Here is a 14,442-nt window from a genome sequence, read left to right on the forward strand (position 1 = left end):
CTTACAAACCTGTTTTTGAATTCTTTAATGATGCAACAAAACACATAGATGAAGGTAGAGCAGTGGATGTAGTGTATGTGGATTTCAGTAAGGCATTTGATAAGGTTCCCCATGTGAGGCTCGTTCAGAAAGTAATAAGACATGAGATCCAAGGAGACCTTGCTTTATGGATCCAGAACTGGCTTGCCCACAGAAGGCAAAGAGTGTTTGTAGATGGTTCGTATTCTGCATGGAATCGGGGACCAATGGAGTTCTGCAGGGATCTGTTCTGGGACCCTTCCTCTTTTTGATTTTTATAAATGACCTGGATGAGGAAGTAGAAGAGTGGGTTAGTAAATTTGCTGATGACACAAAAATTGGACCTGTTTTGAATGGTCTGGAGGGTTGTCAACGTGACAGCGATAGGATGCAGAACCAGGCTGAGAAGTGGCAAATAGAGTTCAACCCAGGTAAGTGCAAAGTCGCTTATTTTAGGAGGTCAGATTTGAAGACATAGAAAACATAGAAACATAGAAAACCTACAGGACAACACAGGCCCTTTGGCCCACAAAGTTGTGCTGAACATGTTCCTAACTTAGAAATTACTAGACTTCCCCATAGTCCTCTATTTTTCTAAGCTCCATGTACCTATAAAAAAGTCTCTTAAAAGACCCTATTGTATCCGCCTGCACCACCGTTGCCAGCAGCCTATTCCATGCACTCACCACTCCCTGAGTTAAAAATTTACCCCTGACATCACCTTTGTACCTACTCCGCAGCACCTTAAACCTGTGTCCTCTTGCGGTAACTATTTCAGCCCTGGGAAAAAGCCTCTGACTATCCACACGATCAATGCCTCTCATCATCTTATACACCTCTATCAGGTCACTTCTCATCCTCCGTCACTCCAAGGAGAAAAGGCCGAGTTCACTCAACCTGTTCTCATAAGGCGTGCTCCCCAATCCAGGCAACATCCTTGTAAATCTCCTCTGCACCATTTCTATGGCTTCCACATCCTTCCTATAGTGAGGCGACCAGAAATGAGCACAGTACCCCAAGTGGGGTCTGACCAGGGTCCTATATAGCTGCAACATTACCTCTCGGCTCCTAAATTCAATTCCATGATTAATGAAGACAAATGCACCGTATGCTTTCTTGACCACTGAGTCAACCTGCACAGCTACTTTGAGCGTCCTATGGACTCGGACTCCAAGATCCCTCTGATCCTCAAAGATCCCTCTGATACTCAGAATATGATATTAATGATAAGACTCTTGGCTGTGTGGAGGATCAGCGTGCTGCACATGATAAGAAAGCATATGGTGTGTTGGCCTTCATCAACCATGGGATTCCGTTCAAGAGCTGTGAGGTAATGTTACAGCTATATAAGACCTTACTTAGACCCCACTTGGAGTACTGTGTTCATTTCTGGTCACCTCATTGCAGGAAGGATGTGGATACTATAGAGAGAGTGCAGAAGAGATTTACAAGGATGTTGCCTGGATTGGAGGGTGTATCTTATGAGAGTAGGTTGAGTAAACTTTAACTTTTCCCATTGGAGTGACAGAGGATGAGAGGTGACCTGATAGAGGTGTATAAGATGATGAGAGGCATTGATCATACGGAAAGCCAGAGGCTTTCTCCCAGGGCTAAAATGGCTAAAATGATGGAGCATAGTTTTAAGGTGCTTGGAAGCAGGTACAGAGGAGATGTCAGGGGTAAGTTGTTTGCACAGAGAGTGGTGAGTGTGTGGAATGCACTGCCAGTGAAGATGGTAGAGGCAGATACAATAGGATCTTTTAAGAGACTCTTAGATAGGTGCATGGAGTTTAGAAAACTAGGGGGCTATGTGGTAGGTCATTCTAGGCAGCTTCTAGAGTACGTTACATGGTCGGCATGTTTTTGGCTAAAGGGCCTGTAATGTGCTGTAGTTTTCTATGTTGCTATGGAGAAGCTCATGAATTTACACAACCAAATTTCTGGATTCCCTAATCCTCCATGAATAGTTAGTGAAGAGAAAAGGCATTACCTAGAAAAAGAGTCTACACTAGCCAGGTGTTCCCTGTGTTCCTATTCTGTACTCTCCACATTTCTGACATGGGGGTCCTCCACATCCATGATATTGGTCTCTGGAGAGTTGTCGCTGCCTTGCATTTGAAGCCTTTCATTGTTATACTCCTTCCTCACCAGTTCAAATGTTGCACTTCAATCTCATTCATTGAAGGTCACCTGACCAACCTGGGTCACCGTCTTATTGCCTTTGGTCCAGGGCCACCACCGGTATTGTTTTAGGGCCTATGCCCCCAGTCTCATGCCTTTTGATCTTTTCAATTCTGACTCTTCAAACCAGTCAAACCAGGCGACCCAGACACTGAACCCAATGAGATTACAAATTGCTTCTCCTGCAATCCTGCCACCTTACATAATAAATAGCTACTTGTCTGAGGCTACGTCCACATTAGACCGGATAAACCCGTAACCGAAGCCTTTTCTCTTCATTTTGACCCTCCGTCCACACTGAAACGGCGTTTTCCTCCCTCGAAAACGAAGCTTTTCAAAACGCTCTCCAGAGGGAATAAATCTGAAAACATTTAATGGCCGGTGTAGTGCGTACAGGGTAACCGGCTCTTTTTAAAAACGCCATCATAACTGGAAGGACAAACCAAAGTAGAACATACAGTGGAAGGACAAACCAAGGTAGAACATATAGGGTTAATGGTAAGGCACTGAGGAGTGCAGTCGAACAGAGGGATCTGGGAATACAGATACAAAATTCCCTAAAAGTGTCGTCACAGGTAGATAGGGTCATAAAGAGAGCTTTTGGTACATTGGCCTTTATTAATCAAAGTATTGAGTATAAGAGCTGGAATGTTATGATGAGGTTGTATAAGGCCGAATCTGGAGTATTGTGTTCAGTTTTGGTCACCAAATTACAGGAAGGATATAAATAAGGTTGAAAGAGTGCAGAGAAGGTTTACAAGGATGTTGCCGGGACTTGAGAAACTCAGTTACAGAGAAAGGTTGAATAGGTTAGGACTTTATTCCCTGGAGCGTAGAAGAATGAGGGGAGATTTGATAGAGGTATATAAAATTATGATGGGTATAAACAGAGTGAATGCAAGCAGGCTTTTTCCACTGAGGCAAGGGGAGAAAAAAACCAGAGGACATGGGTTAAGGGTGAGGGGGAAAAAGTTTAAAGGGAACATTAGCGGGGGCTTCTTCACACAGAGAGTGGTGGGACTATGGAATGAGCTGCCGGATGGGGTGGTAAATGCGGGTTCTTTTTTAACATTTAAGAATAAATTGGTCAGATACATGGATGGGAGGTGTATGGAGGGATATGGTCCATGTGCAGGTCAGTGGGACTAGGCAGAAAATGGTTCAGCACAGCCAAGCCTGTTTCTGTGCTGTGGTTTCTATGGTTCTATGGTATAACGTGCTGGAACAGATGGTGGTGGCAGTGCGGCATTTCATTATTTTCTTGAACGCAGCCTCCAACACCGCAACAACAATGGCGAACGGCTTCATGCGTGTGTTGTTTACTTTATCATCTACGTTAATTTCAACTCTGCCCCCCCCCCCTCCCCACACAACCAAACAATTTCAGGACATACGGCAATGAGACTGAAGCCAGAAGAGTTAGAAATGTACTCACCAAATACTTTGACCCATAACTTACTGAATACTGAATAAATAAGTGTACTCACTTTGCCCTGTTTTCTTTCCTTGCTTATATGAAGGTGGTTTACCTATTTATGCAAGTACTTCTCTGACAATAGATGTGTAACAGCCTAATGTAGCACTGTATGGAAATACAAGATAACACTGATGCAGACATGTTTTATGCATTTAACAAGGTGCTTTATTAATATATTGCTTGTGCAAACATTCAACAGATGCAGTTGTCACTACTTCCAAAATGTAATTTTTAAGTAGTAGTTTATGTTTGGCATAGACGTGAAAATGTTAAGGCCAAAAAAGGAAAATTGTAAGTTTCACTTTTACTCAGGTAAAAATAAAATCACTTTTGCCCAGTAACTCGTTTTATTGCGCATGTTAAATACAGCAAAATAATACAGAAAGACATGGCAAAAGTAAAGGCAAACAAATGAGGTAACAGCAAATTTCACTTTTGCCCAGTAACAAACCTTATTGCATTTAGTTGTAGCTGTCGTCCCTTTCATCAGTGAAGAGACTATGGCTGTAGGAAATGTCTCCAGGGTGACCACTCTGTGGGAGTGGGGAAGATGTTGGTGGGGCCACCCAGGGGTCTGTGTGTCCGTATGTGTAGCTATTGTAGTGGCTGTGAGGCTGGTATTATGGCAGTGAAAAGTACTGGGGGGGGGGGCGCCATCATATTCCTCATTATTGCAAATCCCTCTGCAACAGAGTTGGTCAGTTTTTCAATGTTCATCGTCAGCCGGGTCATACTGTCCGTGAACTCCCTGTCGGTTGCCTCCATACACTCCAGTATTTGTTTTTTCAGTTTTAAGTCCTCCTGCGTGAGAGCCAATATTGTCCATCATTTAGCAATTTCCTTTTAAGTTTTTCTGGTCAGTAACCGGACAAACACACACCAAGTCTTTCACGGCGAGATTCCACACCAAGCATGTCGCAGCCATCACCTGTTGCTTAGTTCAAACTGTCGGAGTCGGGAGTACTCGTTGAAGTGGGTGCATTCTGTAGATGTGTCCTGTGCATGCCCAGTAGGAGGAGATTCACCCAAATACCCGTTTTAATGTGGATGAAGGCATTTTTAAAAACGTCTGGTGTAGACGCCTATTGTTTTTACGCAAAACTGGCGTTTTCAAGATTATCCCGTCTAGTGTGGATATATCCTGAGAATGGTCTCAGGTTCTGCAGGTCATCAGCAGAAAACTACTTACTTCCATATTCCATTGCTCTAATAAAATTATCCCAGAGCAAGAAATCCCTTCAAACAATTCACAAAATGGTGGTTGCAAGGACAGTCTCACAAAATGGCTGCCTCCATCCCTGTTCAGTGATTGTTGTTCTTTCTGACCAACGTCACTCTCTTCTTGATCCAAAGGATAATAATTTTAGGATTATTATCCTCCTCTCATTTGGTTGCCTGTTTGTAGAACTGCCATGGACTCTAATATCTGTGCAACATTTACAGTATATAAATGTAAAAGTAACATTTACTTATCGAATTCAGCACTTTTATATACAGACAATCGTCTCTTCTTTCTCATAAAAACGTCATCCTCATTTTTTTTTGCCTTTTTTCAACCTTCCACCTTCAAAATTGATATGTATAAGTAGTATAATTATCATACTATAATTAGTATGACAATAGTGTGCATTCATATTATTACCCACAGATGTATTCGAATGTTTGATCTCAAATTCCAAAACTTATTCAACACACACAAAATCCTAGTGCAACTCAATGATACAGTGTTCTGAAGATACTTCTTCAACAATGTGCTAATGCAGGAAATAGCCAATTCATGCGTTCCCCTGTGTCATTCTAACGTTTTCAATGATCACCAATTAACAAGAATGGTCATTAATTATTTTCCTCTGTGATGTTTCAATGGGACAAAATCAGAATGTCCCGCTTCCAATGATTGGTTTCAAAAGCCTCCCAGTATAAAATGATTGGGAGGGTGACAAGGAATAACTCCCTCTCTTGAACAAGGGAACAACGTTTGCAACCCTCCAATCCTCTAGTACTTCTCCAATTCTTGTTGATGAAGGAAAGATCATCACCAGAGGCTCAGCAATCTCCTCCCTCTCTTCCCACAGTAGCCTGGGGTATATCTCATCCAGTCCCGGTGACCGATCTAACTTAATACCTTTCAAAAGCTCCAGCTCATCCTCTTTCTTAATGTCTATACACTCAAGCGTTTCAGTCCACTGTAAGTCATCCCCACAATTGCCAAGGTCTTTTTCACATGAATACGAAAGCAAAGTATTCATTAAGTGCCTTCGCTACCTCCTCTGACTCCATCCACTCTCGCTTCTGATTCGGCCTATTCTCACATGGCTCATCCTCTAGTGCTTCACATTCTTGCAAATGCTTTGGGGTTTTCCTTAATCCTGCTCACCAATTCCTTCTCATGGCCCCTTCTAGCTCCCCTAATTTCATTCTTGAACTCTTTCCTGACACCCTTGTAATTTTCTAGAGCTCTAACAGAACCTAGTTTCTTGAACCTTTCATAAGCTTTTCTTTTCTTCTTAACTAGATTTTCTACATCCTTTGTACACCATGGTTCTTTTCCCATCCCCCCCATCCTTTCCCTGCCTCAATCGAGTATACCTATGCAGAACGCCATGCAAATGTCCCCTGAACATTTGCCACATTTCTGCCATACATTTTCCTGAGAACATCTGTTCCCAATTTATGTTCCAAAGTTCCTGCCTAATAGCATCATATGTCCCTGTATTCCAATTAAATTGTTTCCTAAATTGTTTGCTCCTATCCCTCTCCAGTGCTATGGTACAGCAGGAGGAGTTGTGATCACTATCTCCAAAATGCTCTCCCACTAAGAGATCTGACACCTGAGCAGATTAATTTCCCAATACCAGATCAAGTACAGCTTCTCCTCTATTGGCTTATCTAAATATTGTGCCCGGAAACCTTTCTGAACATACCTAACAAACTCCACCCCATCTAAACCTCGTGCTCTAAGGAGATGCCAGGAAATATTAGGAAAGTTAAAATCACCCATCACAACAACCCTATTATTATTACACCACTCCAGAATCTTATTCTGTTATGACTGGGGGTCTTGTTGAGACAATGAAAGTACTTGTCAGTAAACACAGATTCTCTCTATGCCTAACTGATCATTATTACTAAATGGTAATCCTTGTATCAGTATTGGCGTCCCTGGGTGGGCTTGAAGATAAATCTCTTTGTTGAGTCAGCGGGAGACTCGAGTCAAACCATTTAGATGTGGCACAGAGAGATCTGGGGCTGGGTTGCTAGCAGTTACTAACCCAAGATGTAGAATACAGGGAAGTCTGCAAGTCTGGAGTGTGACGGGGTCCTGAGTTACCCCTATGAACTGTACTTTTGAAAAGAGAGAGAGAGAGTTATTCAACACCTACATCTTGTTTTGAAAAGACAGAGAGAAAGCAAGAAAGAGAGCGACGAAGACTAACTTTTGGACTGTCACTTTAATGCACGAGGAGGAATTGAGACTAACTTTTCTGCTGAGTTGGAGAGAGAGAGAACCGAGTAGTGACCAAGGGCGGCATTATTTGATGGACAATCGATGTTATAGTTTCTCTGGAGTATGTTTATACTTTCTCCAAGGACATTTGCCTGCTAGTACACTCTTACACAGACAAAGAAAGGATGGGTTATTTGAATGACAGTTGGTACCCAGTACGGTGAGATAAATAGGAGGTCAGATGATAGACCTGGGGCACATGATTTTGGACACTGAATGAGCTACGTTGTGCCCACAGAAAATGTGGGTTTTGGAGGATCAATCAGGCAGATCGATCAGTGGCTCTTGCAGTGAGGAAAAGGAGTGGCCGGTGGGGAGTTGTCCATGTTTCCAACCCTTGCCTGGGTTGATGACTCTTCCACAGACAAACAGTCCCCTTTGTTGAAGTCACAGTCGGTGACTTTTAAAGGATTTCGGAGGACAGAGGGAAGATCGACGGCGTCAGGTCATCTGAAGACTCAAATCTCTCCCTCTCTCTCTCTCCATCACTACTCAACTCAACGTCAGCAACTGAACTGAACTTTACTTATCATCATAAGACTGTATCTGACTTGAAGAAGCTTGGTTTTCCTAGAAATTCCATACTTACTTATATATAATCATTGCTAACCTGTTTGATTTATCTACATTTATATTACTTTATTTTGTAGTTACTAATAAATAATATTAGTTAATAGCAATACTGGGCTCCAAAGTGTTTCCTGTTTCTGCTGGTTCGTTAACCCGTCACGGGGTACGTGACAGGAGGACTTGTATTTTTTTTGACTGGAGGGGTTTCCTCCAAAAATAAATATTGTAGAAATAGCCACAATATGGAGAATATCCTTGTCACACCTGCAGTGTAGGGAAAACCCCTTTGGAAGATTGCTTAAGGGAAATTGTCAGACAAGGAATTTAAATGATTACAGCAGCCAGCAGCAGTTAGCTCTTTAATTGAGGATTGGATACAATGCCGGCTGAAAGTTAACATAGAGCAAGAAAGATCAGAAAAGGAAAACTTAGAATATTGGCAGAAAGTTCAAATAGTGCAGAATAGATTAGAAGAGGAAAACAAAGGGCTCCAAGAGGTGGTAGAAACCCGTAAAGAGAAGCTTACTGATTTACAGGGACAGAGCAGTATGGATTTGATACAGACAGTATGTTCCAGTCTCAGTTTCAGTGTGAAAAACTGGTTAAAGAAAAGAGTAAACAATAAGAAGCCTAAATAGCCAAGAACCAAGTGGAGAGACTGAGGAAACAGTGCAGCAATTTAAAGATGGCTATGAATGTGAGACAGAAATCAGCACATGAAGAGAAAAGCAACACTGGAGATCATACAAACCGCTTAAAGCAGTTGCAAAAGCTGCAGGGCCAGCTTGCTGCACAGATATGTACTTGTGGATCTGAAAGAAGGGCAGAGGATGGATATGGAGATATGGATCGGAGTGATTTTGCAGATAAGGTGACCTGATACTGTTATGAAGAGGGGCCTCCTCCTGAAGATTCCCAAACAGCCAGAGGGAGCCCGTGCTACTGTCTGCACAATTGGCCCCCGTAGTTGCTATCAAAGAGGGAGGAGCCAGGGCAGGAAATCAAAACCAGAATATAACATGCACTACCACATTCGGGGTACAGCAGCTGAGGGATATTGCTAAGGATATTGGGACATACAGTATATGCCTGGGGATATTGCTAATATATTGGGACATAAGAATATACCTGGAGCTGATCCTAGGGAACTGTTCCAAGCAATTAGTTACCAGAGTACACGGTCAAGATGATGCTGAGGAAAGGAGAATGATCAACAAGTGCTTGCATCCAAATATCCACACCATTTTCCAGAAGCACAGTGACATGCTGGGGGAACAAATGAGGAGTTAAGGAATGTAATACTGACTGTTATGGGTAATAGCAGTGGATACCCAGTGGATGAATTAAGTAAACATTACCAGAGGAAAGGAGAACCCACTGCATTTGCGTCCCATTTGCATGGATGGTACTCCAAGGTGGATACGGATGAACATTAGACTGAGGTTGTTTAGAGCCAGAACCCACAAATAGATGGATAAGAATATTAGTTCCTCATAGCACTGATGAATCTGGAAAGATGCTGGAACCATTTTAACCCAGTGACCCTGCACATACTGAGGTGTACGTTAGAGCATGGCTGAAGGAATTGCAGGAGTTAGAATTTAACTTTCGGAGTACTTCAGAGGTAGCTAAAGTGTACTCTCTTCAACAGAATACATGGGGTATAATGCAGGGAAATGCAGGTCAAGGTAGAAGCCAGCAGGGATATTGTAAAAGTTAGTAACACAGAGCTCGCGTGCACCGTCACCCAGTCAGGGAAGTTGTTGTTGGAGGCAAACATCCGAGCACAGTGCTCAAATGTGCTGTTTCAGCTGTGGTAAGGTGAGGAAGGCAAATGCAAAGCCAGCATTCCTTTTGAGAAGACTGGAATGTAAAACAACGGAAGTAATGCTGAGACTTTAGAAGGCACTCGTGAGGAGTATTGTGAGCAGTTTTGGGCCATTTATCTAAGTAAGGATATCTTGACATTAAAGAGAGTTCAAAGAAGCTTCACGAAAATGATTCTATTCCTTGATTGAATGGCTTGACAAATGAGGCTCAGGGCCTGAGCCCACTGAAATTCAGAAGAATGAGGACAGATCTCATTGAAGCATATCAAATGTTGAAAGGCCTCAATAGAGTAGATGTGGAGAAGATGTTTCCTATACTGGGGGAGTCTAAGACCAGAGGATAGAATTAGGCCTCAGAATAGAACGTCCATTTAGAATGGAGACGAGGGGGAATTTCTTTAACTAGAGAGTCGTGAATCTGTTGAATTCAATTTCACAGGCGACTGTGGAAGTCAAGTCACGGGGTATACTTAAGGCAGAGGTTGATCGGTTTTTGATTAGTCCAGGCATGAAAGGTTATGATGAAAAAGCAGGAGATACAGTCAAAGAGGGAAATGGATCAGCCATGATGAAATAGCGGAGCAGACTTGTTGGGCCAAATGGCCTAATTCAGATTCTGTGGTCTTATGGTCATTGTGCCCAGAACTGTACAGCAAACAGTTAATTTAATCTGAATCCTAACATTAATCAGAAATTGAAGTTACACAAATATTATAATATGTTGGAATTTTGATAATGGTGGGATGTCATGCTTTAATCTTGTTGAATGTTCACTTGAGCATGATAAGTAACTTACAATGTTTCTTTGTCTTAAAATCTTGAAATAACTTATTCCCTCAATTTTGACTGATCGTAATTGAATATTTTGATAACAGTTTAACCCTTAGAAACAGGATACTTTCTGAAACAAGGAAATCTGAAGATGCTGGAAATCCTAGCAACGCATACAAAATACTGGAGGAACTGAACAGATTTTCTGAAATGGTTTAAAGTGTGAATGATTTGTATGATTCAATTATGTGAAGTGTGGCAGTTAAGAAAGTGTTTGTGTCTGTTTGAGAGAGAGAGAGAGAGCAAATGCTATTCCGTGTTTGCTCAATTGATATTGAGAGAAAGTCTGAACTAATCCTGAATTTCTAATGAAAAAGGAGAACAACTGAAATATTTTACAACTCTGATGTGAACTGGCTTATCTTTTAAGAGGCTGTGTCTTTAAGAGGTTGCATGAATGTGCTAGTGTGTCAGGGGCCCCTAGTTAGCCGAATTCTCCTCTTTTGTTCCTTGAAAAATATTTCACAGTGGGAATTGACCGTTGATTCTAAGTTTTGCAGTTAATTGCAAAGGTTCTGAAGGAAGAACAGTACAAGTATGGATTTTTGTTTTGCTTGTCTATATATTTTGTTTGTGTTTCTTTATTTGTTTTCCATGCAATTGGGTTTAGAGAGAGACCTAACATCCACACTGTCCACGTGGGTCCTGGGTAAATAGAAGGAAATCTGTGCGTCTCTGCTTCGGATAGGAGATGTCCATATTTCAGAGGGAAATGGGCATTTAGAGTAATTGCTCATTGATAGACAGTTAAATTGGGAATTTGAAATTAACATTTTGGGAGATTGGAATATTTGGGGAGCAATCCTAAAAGTTGCTTTTACTAACAAGACTGTTTTTGTTTTACAGAACACAAAAGGTGTTGCTCAAGGCTTCTGACATATGGATTTTCCATTTGTGATTCCTTGGAAAACAGTTCTGATGTAGTTTTAAAATCGCAAACATGAGGAATTCTGCAGGTGCTGGAAATTCAGGCAATACACATCAAAGTTGCTGGTGAATGCAGCAGGCCAGGCAGCATCTCTGCCTGGTACAATCGACGTTTCGGACCGAGACCCTTTGTCAGGATTAACTGAAAGAAGAGCTAGTAAGAGATTTGAAAGTGAGAGGGAGAGGGGGAGATCCAAAATGATAGGAGAAGGCAGGAGGGGGAAGGATGGAGCCAAGAGCTGGACAGTTGATTGGCAAAAGGGATATGAGAGGATCATGGGACAGGAGGCCCAGGGAGAAAGAAAGGGGGAGGGGGGGAAACCCAGAGGATGGGCAAGGGGTATAGTGAGAGGGACAGAGGGAGAAAAGGGAGAGGGAGAAGAAGATTGTGTGTATATAAATAAATAACGGATGGGGTGTGAGGGGGAGGTGGGGCATTAGCCGCCACCTCCAACTGGATCCCACCACTAAGCACATCTTTCCCTCCCCCCCCCCTGCTTTCCACAGGGATTTCTCCCTATGCTAATCCCTTGTCCATTTGTTCCCCCCATCCCTCCCCACCGATCTCCCTCCTGGCACTTACCCTTGTAAGCGGAACAAGTGCTACACATGCCCTTACACTTCCTCGCTTACCACCATTCAGGGCCCCAGACAGTCCTTCCAGGTGAGGCGACACTTCACCTGTGAGTCGGCTGGGGTGATATACTGCATCCAGTGCTCCCGATGTGGTCTTCTATATATTGGCGAGACCCGACGCAGACTGGGAGATTGTTTCGCCGAACACCTACGCTCTGTCCACCAGAGAAAGCAGGATCTCCCAGTGGCCACACATTTTAATTCCACGTCCCATTCCCATTCTGATATGTTCATCCACGGCCTCCTCTACTGTAAAGATAAAACCACACTCAGTTTGGAGGAACAACACCTTATATTCCATCTGGGTAGCCTCCAACCTGATGGCATGAACATTGACTTCTCAAACTTCCACTAATGCCCCACCTCCCCCTCGAACCCCTCCCATTATTTATTTATATACACACATTCACTTTCTCTCTCTCTCCTTTTTCTCCCTCTGTCCCTCTCACTATACCCCTTGCACATCCTCTGGGTTTCTCCCCCCCCGTCCCCCTTTCTTTCTTCCTGGGCCTCCGGTCCCATGATCCTCTCATATTTCTTTCACCAATCACCTGTCCAGCTCCTGGCTCCATCCCTCCCCCTCCTGTCTTATCCTATCATTTTGGATCTCCCCCTCCCCCTCTTACTTTCAAATCTCTTACAAGCTCTTCTTTCAGTCAGTCCTGACGAAGGGTCTTGGCCAGAAACATCGACTGTTTCTCTTCCTAGAGATGCTGCCTGGTCTGCTGTGTTCACCAGCAACTCTGATGCAATTGGTGAGTTTGTCTTGTACATTACAAACGGAATCCCAATTTAAATATTGAACTGGTTCAAAGAGCAGTTCAGCAGTAAGTCCCTCACCATCTTTAAGCACACATTTATCTAGCTGCTGCTGGATGTTCAGATTAAATTGTCTTGGTTAATCAGCCTTGGCACTGCAGGGTTGGTATGTAGTTGTAGAGGGTATTCCATTTTCAACATTCTTTGTAAATAATCTTTATTGTACTGAGGAACCACACGAGAGTCAGGATATGATAACAAATGATCCCAAGGGACCATTTCTATCAAAATAATCAGGGGGGAGGTAGATGGTGATCAGAAAGCAATACCCGAGAACAAACACACAAAGGAAATACTATTAATTTTTTTGTAGATAGTTCCTCACCTGCGTAGTATGGTGAGAGGAGAAGCAACTGCGGAAAAAAATGCCGATAAAAAATATTCAACCCCCTTGAAAGTTTTCATGTATTTTTGTTTTACACATTGAATCACAATGGATTTAATTTGGCTTTTTGGCACTGATCAACAGAAAAAGACTCTTTCATGTCAAAGTGAAAACAGATCTCCACAAAGTGATCTAAATTAATTACAAATACAAAACACAACATAATTGACTACGTAAGTATTCATCCCCTTCAAGTCAATATGTAGTAGATAAACCTTCGGCAGCAATTACAACCTTGAGTCTGCGTGGATAGGTCTCTATCAGCTTTGCACATCTGGACACTGCAATCTTTCCACAGTCTTATTTACAAAACTGCTCAAACTCTGCCAGATTGCATGGGAATTATGGGTGAAAAGCCCTTTTCGAGTCCACACACAAATTCTCAATTGGATTGAGGTCTGGACTCTGACTTGGCCACACCAGGTCATTAACTTTGTTGTGTTTAAGCCATTCCTGTGTAGCTTTGGCTTTATGCTTGGGGTCATTGTCTTGCTGGAAAACAAATCTCCCAAGTCATAGTTCTCTTACAGACTGCATCAGATTCTTGCAGACTGCAGACATTTATCCTCTACCTTCACAAAACTTCCAGGGCCTGCTGCAGTGAAGCAACCCCACAGCATGATGCAGCCACCACCATGCTTCAGGGTCGGATGTAAAGTTTCTGATGATGTGCGGAGTTTGGCTTACACCAAACATAGTGTTTAATCTGATGGCCGAAAAGCTCAATATTGGTTTCATCAGACCATAGAACCTTCTTCCAGCTGACTTCAGAGTCTCCTATATGCCCTCTGGCAAACTCTAGCTGAGATTTCATGTGGGTTTTTTCAACAGTGTCTTTCTCTTTACCACTCTCCCATAAAGCTGTGACTGGTGAAGCATCCAGACAATCGTTGTTGTATGCACAGTCTCTTCCACCTCAACCAGTAAAGCTTGTAACTCCTCCAGAGTCGTCATAGGTCTCTTGATGGCCTCTCTCACTAGCAGTTGAACCTTCCAGATATAGGTGTATTTTTACTACAATTAATTGAAACACCTTGACTGCACTCAGGTCTGCAAAAACAGATCTCCATTAGATTAATTATGTGACTTCTAAAACAAATTGGCTGCGCCAGTGATAATTTGATGTGTCATATTAAAGGGGGTGAATGCTGATGCACTCAATTATTTTACGTTTTATATTTGTAATTAATTTAGATCATTTTGTAGAGATCTGTTTTCACTTTGACACGAAAGAGCCTTTTTCTGTTGATCAGTTTCAAAA

Source organism: Mobula hypostoma, chromosome 2, assembly GCF_963921235.1.
Source record: "Mobula hypostoma chromosome 2, sMobHyp1.1, whole genome shotgun sequence".
In the NCBI taxonomy this organism is placed as follows: domain Eukaryota; kingdom Metazoa; phylum Chordata; class Chondrichthyes; order Myliobatiformes; family Myliobatidae; genus Mobula; species Mobula hypostoma.